Source organism: Mya arenaria, chromosome 9, assembly GCF_026914265.1.
Source record: "Mya arenaria isolate MELC-2E11 chromosome 9, ASM2691426v1".
Classification (NCBI taxonomy): Eukaryota; Metazoa; Mollusca; class Bivalvia; order Myida; family Myidae; genus Mya; species Mya arenaria.
Genome location: NC_069130.1, coordinates 64,860,394 through 64,872,800, shown reverse-complemented (window position 1 = coordinate 64,872,800; position 12,407 = coordinate 64,860,394).

Below are 12,407 nucleotides of genomic sequence, written 5' to 3'. Positions count from 1 at the left end.
TGTTAAATTTGAAGTGCATATAAAGATGCTCATATGCAGACATGAACAACATATAATTTTTAAGTACATACGTTCCGCTTTCTTTAAGAATTTCCCAAAGTTATACATGATCATTTCTTCCCTCGGCTTCCATTCGCTATCTGGTGTGTAAGTCGGTTTGAAGAAACTTTGTACATCCGACGCACTAACTGGAGATGTGGTAAAGAAATTTATACTCTCCTCAGCATGTCCCTGGATGGGAGTTTGAACACCAAGAAGTTTCAAACCTGCAAAGAATGATTTAAGAACATATATACTTTTTAATGTCTTTAGACGTTACCTGAAATTAATATGTATACCAACTTGCTTCCATCTGCTTGATTTGAAGTAAAAGAGAAAAAGATCACATTCGGTTATGGTGAATACATATAATCATCCAGTGAAATGTATGCTTTAGAAGTTTTAAAAAGGTTTAATTTTGACAAATCTTATTTCATATTAATCTTTAAATAAAACGGGTGCACATCTCAATAATGCTTTATATGAGAGTGATGTTCCTTGCTATATATGTGCAAAATGACATTGGCAATGTGTGCATACTATGTGTCTCACTATATACTTGACCTGCATGTTTGAAACTTTAAAAATACTAATAACAAATTGTTTCCTAACTAAAATCATTTGAAATCATATTCATGTATTTACAACACAATACATAGTTGTTTTTTTCCAAAATTACTCGGTATCAATACTGAATACAATCATCCATACCATTGAGTCTTGTGACACATATAGTCCATTCATATATTGGACGTTCTTTAGTTGTGTCCAACCTTTTGCATGACATTGACAAGAAATGATCACAATGGCTTGATTCTTTTCTTTAACCCACCCCCCCCCCCAAAAAAAAACAAAAAAAAACAAAAAAAACATTGATTTTCAAGTCCACTGTATACATTAAAACAAGAATATAGGAAACTGTGACAATCTTTTTCACTTTCCAATTTAGAATATAATTACTAAATGCAAATACTAAATACATATTCACATTCTTGCCAGTTAAATTCCCTATATGAAGTTTCCATAGTATCAAAGTTCTGAGACAAGGCTCCTAACTCATTCCAAACACAACCAGCTTCCCAGTATTAAAACCATGTTTAACATATTTCTTTAAAATCTATTTAAATTCTTAAATAAATGGCTTCAGAACTTTAATAGTACCTTTAATCGTTACAGTGTTTAATTTTCTAATACATTGTAAATGAGCCCTTAAACTTTGCAGACATAACTGGTACCGAAGTAATTCAAACTGCTGACAACCTATCTTTTTCAAATTAAACATTGATAGTGTCCGATCCTTTAAAACATGTATGCAATCAAGATGGAGAAATGCAATGACTAAAAATATTGATTCCAAACAAGTATTTTCAAACATTAAGTAAACCCATGCCTTGTCTGAACTGAAGAAGTGGTCCAATCACATGATAAAAGGTGAAGTGCCATTTCAGAGCATGTACAGCTTCACTGGTAGTTGATGATGACAAAACTTTTCTAAAGTCCGCCTGCTCCAGCAGATCACCATGTCTTTGAACAAGGTTTCCAGATCCCGTACTGTCTGTTGAGATCTGCAAAATAATTACCGATCATAAATGGGGATTATACCCTTTTGAGAGAGGGAGTCATATTTTAATTTGTTTTAGACTATAAACAAAGTTGTTAAATACACTAACCAAACGGTATAAGAAGATTGAGCAAAGGGAGATGATCAACATACATGTATATGTTTGATTCAAATATATCATAAAGTTTCTTACAATTTGTACATGTTCACACTGGAGACTAATTGATAGCACTGGTCACAGTGTTATGGTTTTTATATAATTCCACTGTCATTATCATAATGATGAATGAAACTTCATCCAAAACATTTTATTCAGTATAAAATGCTTTAGCATTTGCTTTCAGATCAAGGGAGGCTATTTCGTGACAACAGGTAATAGAGTTGTGGTTCTTGTACATTAATTAGGCCATATTGCCATTACTAAATTGATAATTTAAGTTTCATTCAATTCCTTTTAAATCTTTCCAAGTTCAGATAGGTTACAAAGGACCATAAATCATACAATATGTATGAAGTTTGAAGTTGGTATCTGAAATGGTTTTAAAATTTGTAAGGAAAAAACTTTAAAAAATGCATATATTTTTTTCAAATATAACAATGGGCTGTGTCTTTTATGTTGTATTTACAGAGAAAAATTACTTTGAAAGGAGGTAAAGTAAACTTCAATTCTTTAACGAAAGTCTAAACATACCTCTTGTATGGCTGCTAACACATCAGGCCTTCCAACATATTCATATGGTATATCTGCTAGATCTGGTTCTTCACCAGTACAAATGAACCTGGCCAGCAATGGATTAAAACATTTTAGGCCTGGGTGTCCTGCGAGGATGGCACGTGCAGTAGCTCTTCCCATTGTTTCATAGGTCTTCTTTTCAAGCAGGCCTGAATCTAATCTGAATGATCCATTTTCAAAAAGGTCATTGTTCCTAAACAACAAGATGAAAAACTCCCTGGTTAAGCCACCTGCATCTAAGCCTTCTTCTCCTATGAAGTAAATTTTCATAAGTTTCTCCCAGTCAATTGTCAAAGCAACAGATAATTCTTCAAATGTTGTTTTAAAGAAATTTCTGTTCACAACATTGATTAGCCAGTTTTCATTACTGTCTCCAACCTTTGCTGCTATGGCATCTAATTCTGCATCAAGAGTCCTTAAAAACAAAATTTTCTTATAAATACTCAAGACAGGGAACAAATTGTAGATGTAAAACAAAGCTATACAAGGTCCTAAACTGGATGACAGCATTTTTGGTATTATATAGTAAACTCCTAAAATAATAACTCCGGTTATAATAAAACTTCGGATACAACAAACAAACAATTTTGGCCTGATTTTCACTTCCTTATTCCATGTAAAAATATACAGACATAACATACTCTGGATATGTTAAACAATTTTATAATGCATGGTCAAGATACACCCCAGTTCAGACAGAAGCACACATGCACATACACGGAGCCGCCATTGTCAAAGCTATGTCGAGCTTACCACAAGCAGGTTCGACAAAAACAGTAATTGTCACCATATTAAATCTACAGTCGGTAACGTTAAGCTTATGGACTTGACCACAGCTTTTTACATGTATGGTTTCTGCGTTTTATCAATGTATTATATTATGCTGACTGTATATAATTTGTCATATGTTTAATTATGTCTTTTGAATAAATTGTTACAATTTCATTTTAACAAACAACCATGAATACCAAATCATCCAGCCAATGAACTAAAATTGAGTGATAACATTTACCTAGCAAGGGTGGGATTAGACAGCTGGTTCTCACAACAACTTGCAGCATGCTCTTCTATGGTGCTGACAGCGAACTCATCATGGCATATAGGACACAGCTCTGTACTGCTACATATAAAGAATATTAGTGAATTGTCATTCAATACTGAAATCATTTAACCTAGGTATGTTGTTTTTTTTGGTTTAGTAGATTTTAATGATTTCATATTACATTACAATGAATTTAATGGTATATACATGAAGCAGTTTTTTTGAAATAAAAACTTTGTCAGTAATTATTTATTTTGATATATTAAATGAAGAAAAACATCATAAGCTGCTGACCTATTAAGTAGTTATTGTATGGAAATTCCACAGAACAAGTAGACTGACCAAATCACAAACTCATTGCTGTACACCAATATACCGCTTTATGTCATAAACCGTTTTATGGGTGTATAAAATGACATTGTGCAGATTTAACCAGAACTTGATTTTAAGTGGAAATGACATCCACATGAAATACTTGAAACAAACTGCAAAACCTATATGTTTTGAAATGTTCTTCATAATTTACACTGGTAGTATTTGTTGCAACAAAAACCATGCAACAGCTGAATGAGCAGGAAGTCTGGGGAAAGGGGGTGCAAGATATGTAGACAATACATTCTTCAATATATTCTTAAAAAGCCACAAACAGTAACTGATAAATTGTGTGTTTTCAAAAGACTCAAACATGATATTATTCAGATTCATTAATAAAATGAAACGTGTCACAGGCACAGATGCCCTTGATATGTGATGTTCAAGATTTTTGACAAAAAAAATTTTAATACTTTTCAGTATCACTGTAAATAAACATAGAGTGGAATTTGACAGAGTTCAATGAAGCTTTTTGACCTTTAACCTGGCAACAAGGTTGATTACCTCTTTATCTTGTACAATCCCCTTTGAATGTTTGTTATTTTGGTATGTTCTGGGAGTGCAACAAAGGTCCTTTTCTTGTGTACATGACGAGACAAATTTGAATTACATACTATAATAATTATTCAATTATTATATTTTCAATCTTGGCAGAACACTTATAAAACTTGTAACTCATAAACATAAAAAAATAACTGTTCTGATGGTTTGCATGTATCCATTGCCTTTAAATAACACAACTGTAATTTTAGCTAAACTAGGTCTATCACAGAATGTGAAAAAACAACTGAATAATAGCATAATGATAGGAGTAGTTTGAGGAATTGATAAAATGAAAGTGTGGTAACAATTGAAATATTTATTAGCCTTTCATTAAAAAAACTCTCTTATCAGATATAAAGAAATCAATTCATATTGGATTATAATACAAAGTTGTATATTACACAAACCAAGCCATATAATAAGATAAATTTGCTGATCAATCTATAAATTGAATATCATTCAAAAATTAATTTGGCTTTAAAACATTTCAACTATTTTATAAAATTTGTTTTCAGATTCATAACTGATTTTTTTTTAGATCTTAACAATTGTTTCCTACTGCTGAGAAGGAGTTTTCAAACTTTAATAATTATTGGCAATGTGTAACTTGTAAATAAACAAACAAAATAATTACACATGCAAATTTGCAGACTTAAATCTGTCCCTGGCTCATCTTTGCACTGGCTGCATCTACCTGAAGTCTACAGTTTGCACACATTTAAATGATAACAAAATATTATGGTAATTAATCTCACTTGCATGAATTAAAAAGTTTGTCTTTGTTGAATATACAGCAGAAACATATATACAAACTCTGGCTCAGTTTTCTTTATGCAAACATGATGTCATATCAACATACAAAATATACAGACCTTTGCTATTTCATATTTAATTTTGTAAATTGAATGGTCAATAATTGCTTTTACCAATGGTAAGAGTTAAGCACAAAGTAAGTTTCCCCCCTTAAAATAAAGATTTAAGCTCACTCCAACTAGTTCTCTACCTACACATGTACCACCCAATAAAATCTTAAAGATTCCTTGTTATCAACAAATGCCTAGACCTTAAGTTTATATGAAATATGAAAAGTTCATTAAAATGGATGGAATGATATGAATTCTATATCATGGAATGGGTTGGTCTTTAATCAAAATCTAACTTTTGATAGATACAAGTAATTACTAGTGAGGTACCTCATCAGTCCCACAAGCATCAATATGGAGGCGAAGACGTTGAAGAGGAATACTTTTGCTGCACCTCAAACACATCTCTGTTGTTTGATCATCAGTATCAACCTGTTTCAAAATTATTAATACATTTATACATGCATACACTTACTATGCAACTTCGATAATTATTCTTTCCTAAATAGTGCTAATAAATGCTGCTTATGCAGATTTGAAAAATTACATACATGTCACTTAGACTCTCTGCTTTAAAAGATGATAATAATTTCCATATAGGATGCTGAGTAAAAACGAAGAATATCGTGTTTATAAAAATGCAATGCTTCTTTGAGTTGTTTAAACCAAAATTAGTGACACAATACACATTTCTAAAGTTCGGAGCTTTGAGCACATGAGTATTATCTTACTGTGATACAGTATCTAGAAATAACTCAAATAAAACAAAAGCAAAACCTTATAAGAGGCAATCAAAGAAATCATTATCCTTATTTCAATTATACCTGTGAGGAGCATAGATTTATATCAAGGTCTTTCTGTATTGGCCTGATGTAGCAAACTGCCTGTCCTAGAGAACTTTCATCACAAAGATATTTTGTGGTACACCCTCCTGGGGGAATTGGCAATGGCTGCAATGTGTATTTGGAGTTCCCACAAGTTCTTAGTAATTCAAATCCACCACAATTGATAATGGGTGGAAATGCCTCCTCTAGCTTTTGTTTAAACAAATCTGCATCGTATGTTTTGATGATGGTCAATTTCTTCTCACCAACACCTGCCTGAAACAGCAGGGCTTTTTCTTCCCGTGAAGGAACTGTATCCTTTAAAAATATGAAAAAGACTTTTTGTGAATTTTTCTTCAATTTCTTCTTTTGCAGGTTATTTTTGCTTTTCTGACTTACTTTCTTATTCTAATGTTGTCAAAATATGACGATACATTGTACATGTACGCTACAAATATTTCCATACAGGAGAAATCATTTTCACACCAATAACATAAAACAGGAAAACAGGAGTACAAAAGAGAACTGTTCAATGTTTATTTGTTGTCGTTTTTGTAGTGTCCATTAAAAAAAGGAAACACATTAAAATAGTAATAAATTCACAATGTGAGCCTTGAGTATGGATGAATCATGCAGCATTATCTCGTTTGTGACTTAGATGAGCATAAACTCTTTGGCAACTTAAATAACTTGTTTTATTGAACATCATGGATAAAGTATAAATTATTTCTTCATAACTCCATTGATACCTGGTGAGCGACACAAATTATATGGCACTTCATACATTCTTTGCAGAAAAACAAAATCTTGAACACATTTAAATAATAAGGATAAACACGACTGAACAAGACGAAAACAAGAGAGCTCTGCACATTTATATGATACAGGGCTTTTTCACCAAATTTTGGAAAGAAGCCTAGCCTAATTTTATCATGTGAAATTCAACAAAATGGGAAATCTAAGCGCAAAATGCACCCAGTGTGCGCCTGCCCTGAAATCGGCTTAGTTACTTTTTATTTCAATTCTGGAGAAAAAAGGTAATAAGATAAATATGCCCATTTCAGTCTAGAAATCGTTAAAATTTTCTTGGGGGAGTACAAACCAAACCCCCACCACCCGCTAACATTTTAAACATTGATTTTATGAAGGAGGGGTACATGTCAAAAGGTTGCGCCAATAAGTTACGCCCCCTCTAACTCAAAATCCTTGATCCGCCCCATAGGCATACAGGATTTGCAATTACAGAGGGTGACACATAGGGGAACAGCGTGCGCTCCTTCCTAAAAACTACTTTTAATATGAATTATTATGTTGGCAGAGGGGTTGGATGCCATCTTTAAACCACTAGTGGCATATTAAAAACAGAATACGTTTAGCTTTAACTGTCTAACGTCTCGTAAAACTGTTACTGTGTTAGCACAGTGGCTTGATGACAAGAGTTCATATTAGTCCATCTAGCCATAATAAATAAGTTCAACTAGCCAAAATTATATTTTAAACATAACTCCTGTCATCTAGCCACTATGTGTGTTAGGCGAGACGGCAATGTACACGATCATGTACATCAGACGCCTGTCGCCTTTAATCCAACACTGACAATTCTTTATCACTAACCAAAAAAGAATAATTCTGCAACTGCCTTTTGGTGAATATGAATAGCAGATGTTTTTTTTTATTTATAACAAATGATCAGATGATAAATCAAAGCACTGAAAGTGCTGATGGACGGTGACATTGTTCGGTCTGCTGCAAGTATAGAACTAAGTCCTTTCTCTTATAAACACAGAAAATCATCGGAACTTAATCTTAAATATAGAAGCATAATTTAAACACTTTTAGGTGAGGACAATTAGACAATGCTTCAAACCAAATATCTAAGCTTGATATTTATTTTCCAAACATAATTATTCATCTTAATTCTGTAGCTTTGAAAAGTTGATAAAAAGGTCACCTGGCAATATCATCGCAGAACAACTTCATGGTCAACATTTCATTCCAGTTGCATAACAAATACGCCAAAAGGACACAATCAAGATAACTGAAGCATAACATTAACAGATGTTTTTTTTAAAACAGTACACATGGTCCAAAGTTCAATGTTGTACTCAAAATTAAAAACGTAGGCCTTAGTTGAAGCAACTGTGCACAAGATGATCAATTTGCAAGAAAAACAATTGTCGAAAACTGACATAAACTTGGTATTAATGTGTACAATGCATTGAATCTTACTAACTGAAGTACCACATAGTTTACAATTTATTTTAGCTAAGCAGTGATTTTGTATTTTTCCATTAAAAATATTACTGGGTATGTCTACGAAGGTATATAGCTTAAATATACCACCCGTTTGGGGTAGGCCTTCGTAGCACAGTGGATACAACACTGGACTGCTATTTTTTACATTTTGGTCCTTTCTCTATAATTATGATTCAAAGCTTAACACATTCTATTAAATAATTGTCCTGAGTTGCATTACAGGAAAAAAAATGGTGCCAATCTGGTGTACAGTCCCTTTAAAGTAACCCGAGAACAACAATGATGAATTGTTTTCCAAACATAGCAACATTTTATTGCAGAGGCCACAAAAATAAAAAAGTAAGTGAAAATGTCACAATCATGGTTAGCCAAACACAACATTTATAATTATTCTTAAAGCAGTACATTTTGTCCAATCTGTAAACATATGAAAGAGGGTCAAAAGGTCACAGTAAAGAAGATCTGAGGACAACATTGATAATTGTTTTGCAAAACTTACTGAACTCTCGTGGCAGAACCTTAGAATAGAAAAGATGGTCAAACGGTAATTATCAAGGTTATCCAAGTACAATATACATATTTGTTTTAAAAGTAATACACATGGTCTAAATTTCTTTGCTGTTGCTTCAAAAATAGAATGTATGTCAAAAAATCATATTCTATGTCATCAAAGCACAACATTGCTTTTTATTTTGAAAACTGTACTAAAAAACTTTCATTGAAGTAGCTTAAAAATAGGAAAGTATGTCGAAAGGACAACGTTATCCAAGCACAATTTTGATTTCGAATAAATGGTCTTAATTTCATGGCTGAAGCTTCAAATTTAAATGTGTGTCAAAAGGCCACAATCTAGGTCATCAAAAGACAACATTAAATTTTGTTTTCAAAACTGTTTAAAATGCTATAGCTCTAAAAACTAATTAGGTCAAAAAGGTCCCAGTCAGGGTAATCCGAGAACGACATATATAAATTTATGTTTGTTTTCAAAACAGTACAGATGTCAAGTTTTCCTTGATGTAGCTTTAAAAAACATATTCAACAACTTCAGGAAATGTGTAAATAACTTAGCCTTTGTCGATCTTACTAACATATTTGTTTGACGAGTTGAATAATACAGTCTTTTATTTGATGACGAGTCTAAGTATCTTTTTATCAAAATATTCTTTAAGTAGAGACATCAAAAACAACTAACCTGTTTTACTTCTCTAGTAAACAAGAGCTGTCACAGAGACTGCGCGCTCGACTATTATGCCGCTGTTCAGTGTAAGGATTAAAATGTTTTGGCGAAACATGGATCACTGTAAAATTAGATTAGATTTCACTGCAATACATTATGTATTTTTTGAGATAATAACATGAATGTGGTTACATGGAAAAGTCCAATAATAATGGGCCGTTATTTGCAAAATATAGTTATCTAACTTGGTTATTCAAGTAGGTTGGGTGGTTGAGTACCATTGTCTAAAGTCTCAATGCAATACATGAGTAATACATGAGTAATTGCTGAGATATTAACCATGTGTGATAACATGCAAAACCTTAACCAGTATTTCTAAGTTGCATAATAAAGGGGCAAAAATGATAAAATATAAAAGATTGAGTTATCTTTCCTAATTAATTAAGAAGGATGAATAGTTGGGAGCCTGTGTATAAAGTTTGAATGCAATACATCAAGTAGTTGCTGAGATATTAACCTATGTGTGCTTACATGCAAAACCTTAACCAGAATTTCTAAGTCAAATAATAAAGGCCCATTATTTGCATTAAATTCAAATAAGTGTTATCTAACTTCATTAATTTAGTAGGTAAGATAGTTGGGAATACATATCTAAAGTATACGCCGACGCTTGGGTGAGTAGTATAGCTCTCCATATTCTTCGAATGGTCGAGCTAAAAACAGCGATGCTATTCTCTGCACTACAAGCATGCATTGCAAAAAAAAATTGCATAAGAAAAATTTCAAACCAAAGAATCATGCGATAATTCTCACAATGTTTGTAAGAAGAATACATATAAAGGTGATATCAAGTACAGCAGAAAGGAATAACAACAAAAAACTAAACTCTTTTTAATTGTGACATCATAATGGTCACCGGTAAGATGAAGTCATAAATTACTATGTGTTCATGACGTCATTTCCTATTTAAACCAATATAGTACCCCATTCAGTACTCAACGTGATTGAAAGTTTTTATCAGGAGATAAGATAAATATCACATTTTCCTCTTAAGAATTGGTTGGAAATTTAATTTTACATTTTTTCATCACAATGAATACAAAATGACAAATTGTCATTTGAAAAAACCATTCTTGTCTATGAATTTGTTTAAAAACATGTGGAAGGATACTATAAGTCCCATGGTCAGTAGGTAACCCTCGATATGGGATATTCAATGTAAAGGAAACCATATTGCGGTGGACCTAAATATGGATTCTTGCCACCCATGTTTCCAATACTATGTCACCTACTAACCCTGTAATGTAAGTATAATGTTGACAACCTGTTTAAATGTTTTATTTATTCATTGAAATATTCATCAAATCCGAATAAAGACGCCATTTTGGTGTAATTTAAATTTGGAAAATGGAAAAATGTGGTGTCACCGCGTGACCTGTCCTTGACCAACAGCGGTGTTTCATAAATATTGGAGTCGTGATATTTTTTTTACCAATAGAAATAGACCAATGTTATATTGATATCCCTATGTGTATTTAGGAGAGAAAAAATGTGTGATGGCTGTATTTATCTGGATATAAAGTATACAAGTAAATAAAATAACATGAAAAAAATCTTTAAGAAAAAACATTATTCAGAATGGGTGGAGTGATTGATGATAATGAGCCCTTCTTAATCATTAAGCTAGTTACTTTAGGTCATTTAACTGACTTAGAATACAACCTCATTGTCTAATTCATTGTCGACGTAAAATCTTATGCAGGGATTGTGCATCAGGTGAGTGACAGTAGGCTGATGAAAAACCAAACTTGAAGAATGAAATTGTTAATGATTAAGGATAGCACTTCATTTATGCCTATCTGAAATTTAATTTGCTTAATTGTAGGTTTATTCTATTTTTGTTGTTAAAGCTGCACTCACACAGATTGAAAGTATTGACAACTTCTTTATTTTTGTCTTGAAACGAGCCATTTTTTTGCGAAAATCCATGGAAAACAGTAATTTAGACTGCTGACAAAAATCAGATCATAGATTCTTATACTTAAGTTCAAAAATTGATGTTTTATGCATTTTTTCTTAACCGTTAGTATCAGTTTAAGCCATTAAGCATCAATTTTTGAACATAAATATGAAAATCTAAGATCTGATATTTTGTCAGATATCTTATTATTGGTTTGCACATATTTACGCAATAATTTGCTCTTTCCAAAACAAAAAATAAAATAAGCTGTTAAAATAGTCAATCTGTGGGAGTGCAGCTTTAAGGGCTCATTATTTCTTAATAGTCTTAACAAGTTGATGTTCAAAATTAATTAAGAGTCTTCTTATCCATAAACATCTATTAAAACAAGTTTTTTAAAAAGAGGGTGTTTTGAAAATATCAAAATTGAATTAAGGAAAAGAATTTCATATTTGTCAGGTTTGAACTGACATTTCCAAATGTTTTCCCCTTTGGAACAGGCCATGCGGTAACTAAGAAATATGTCAAGTCCAAGATACGCATTAGCACAAAATTAACCAAGCACAATTTTGATCACAATTCACACACTGTGCAAGCATGTCAAAACATGGTCATGTTAAAACTGCAAAATTTCCTTCTGATTGAAAAAAAAATCACAGGCTCTCAGACTAAATTACTGACACTCCTTTTCTATAAAAGTTCATGCTGTCTTCAGAAATAAATTGAAATAACGAATAAGGGTAATGTAACATTCTGCCAAAGGGGGAAGTGCATTCATAGTATGTGGATGTAATGGATTTAATATGCAAATTAACATACCACGTCTCTGTTTGGAGGGAGAATATATTATGTATATAAAAGGGTTATGCATGATTTTCTCTGAAGGGATCTGTTGGCCTTGAACATTTCAGTAATATGGCTTGTTTTTATTGATCTTATTTAGACATACATGTTTAATGCTTAATAGGCATACCAATAAGAATGATTTGCCCAAAATTGCAACAGGCAATTTCAGGGGCGTAGTCAGCGTTACACAC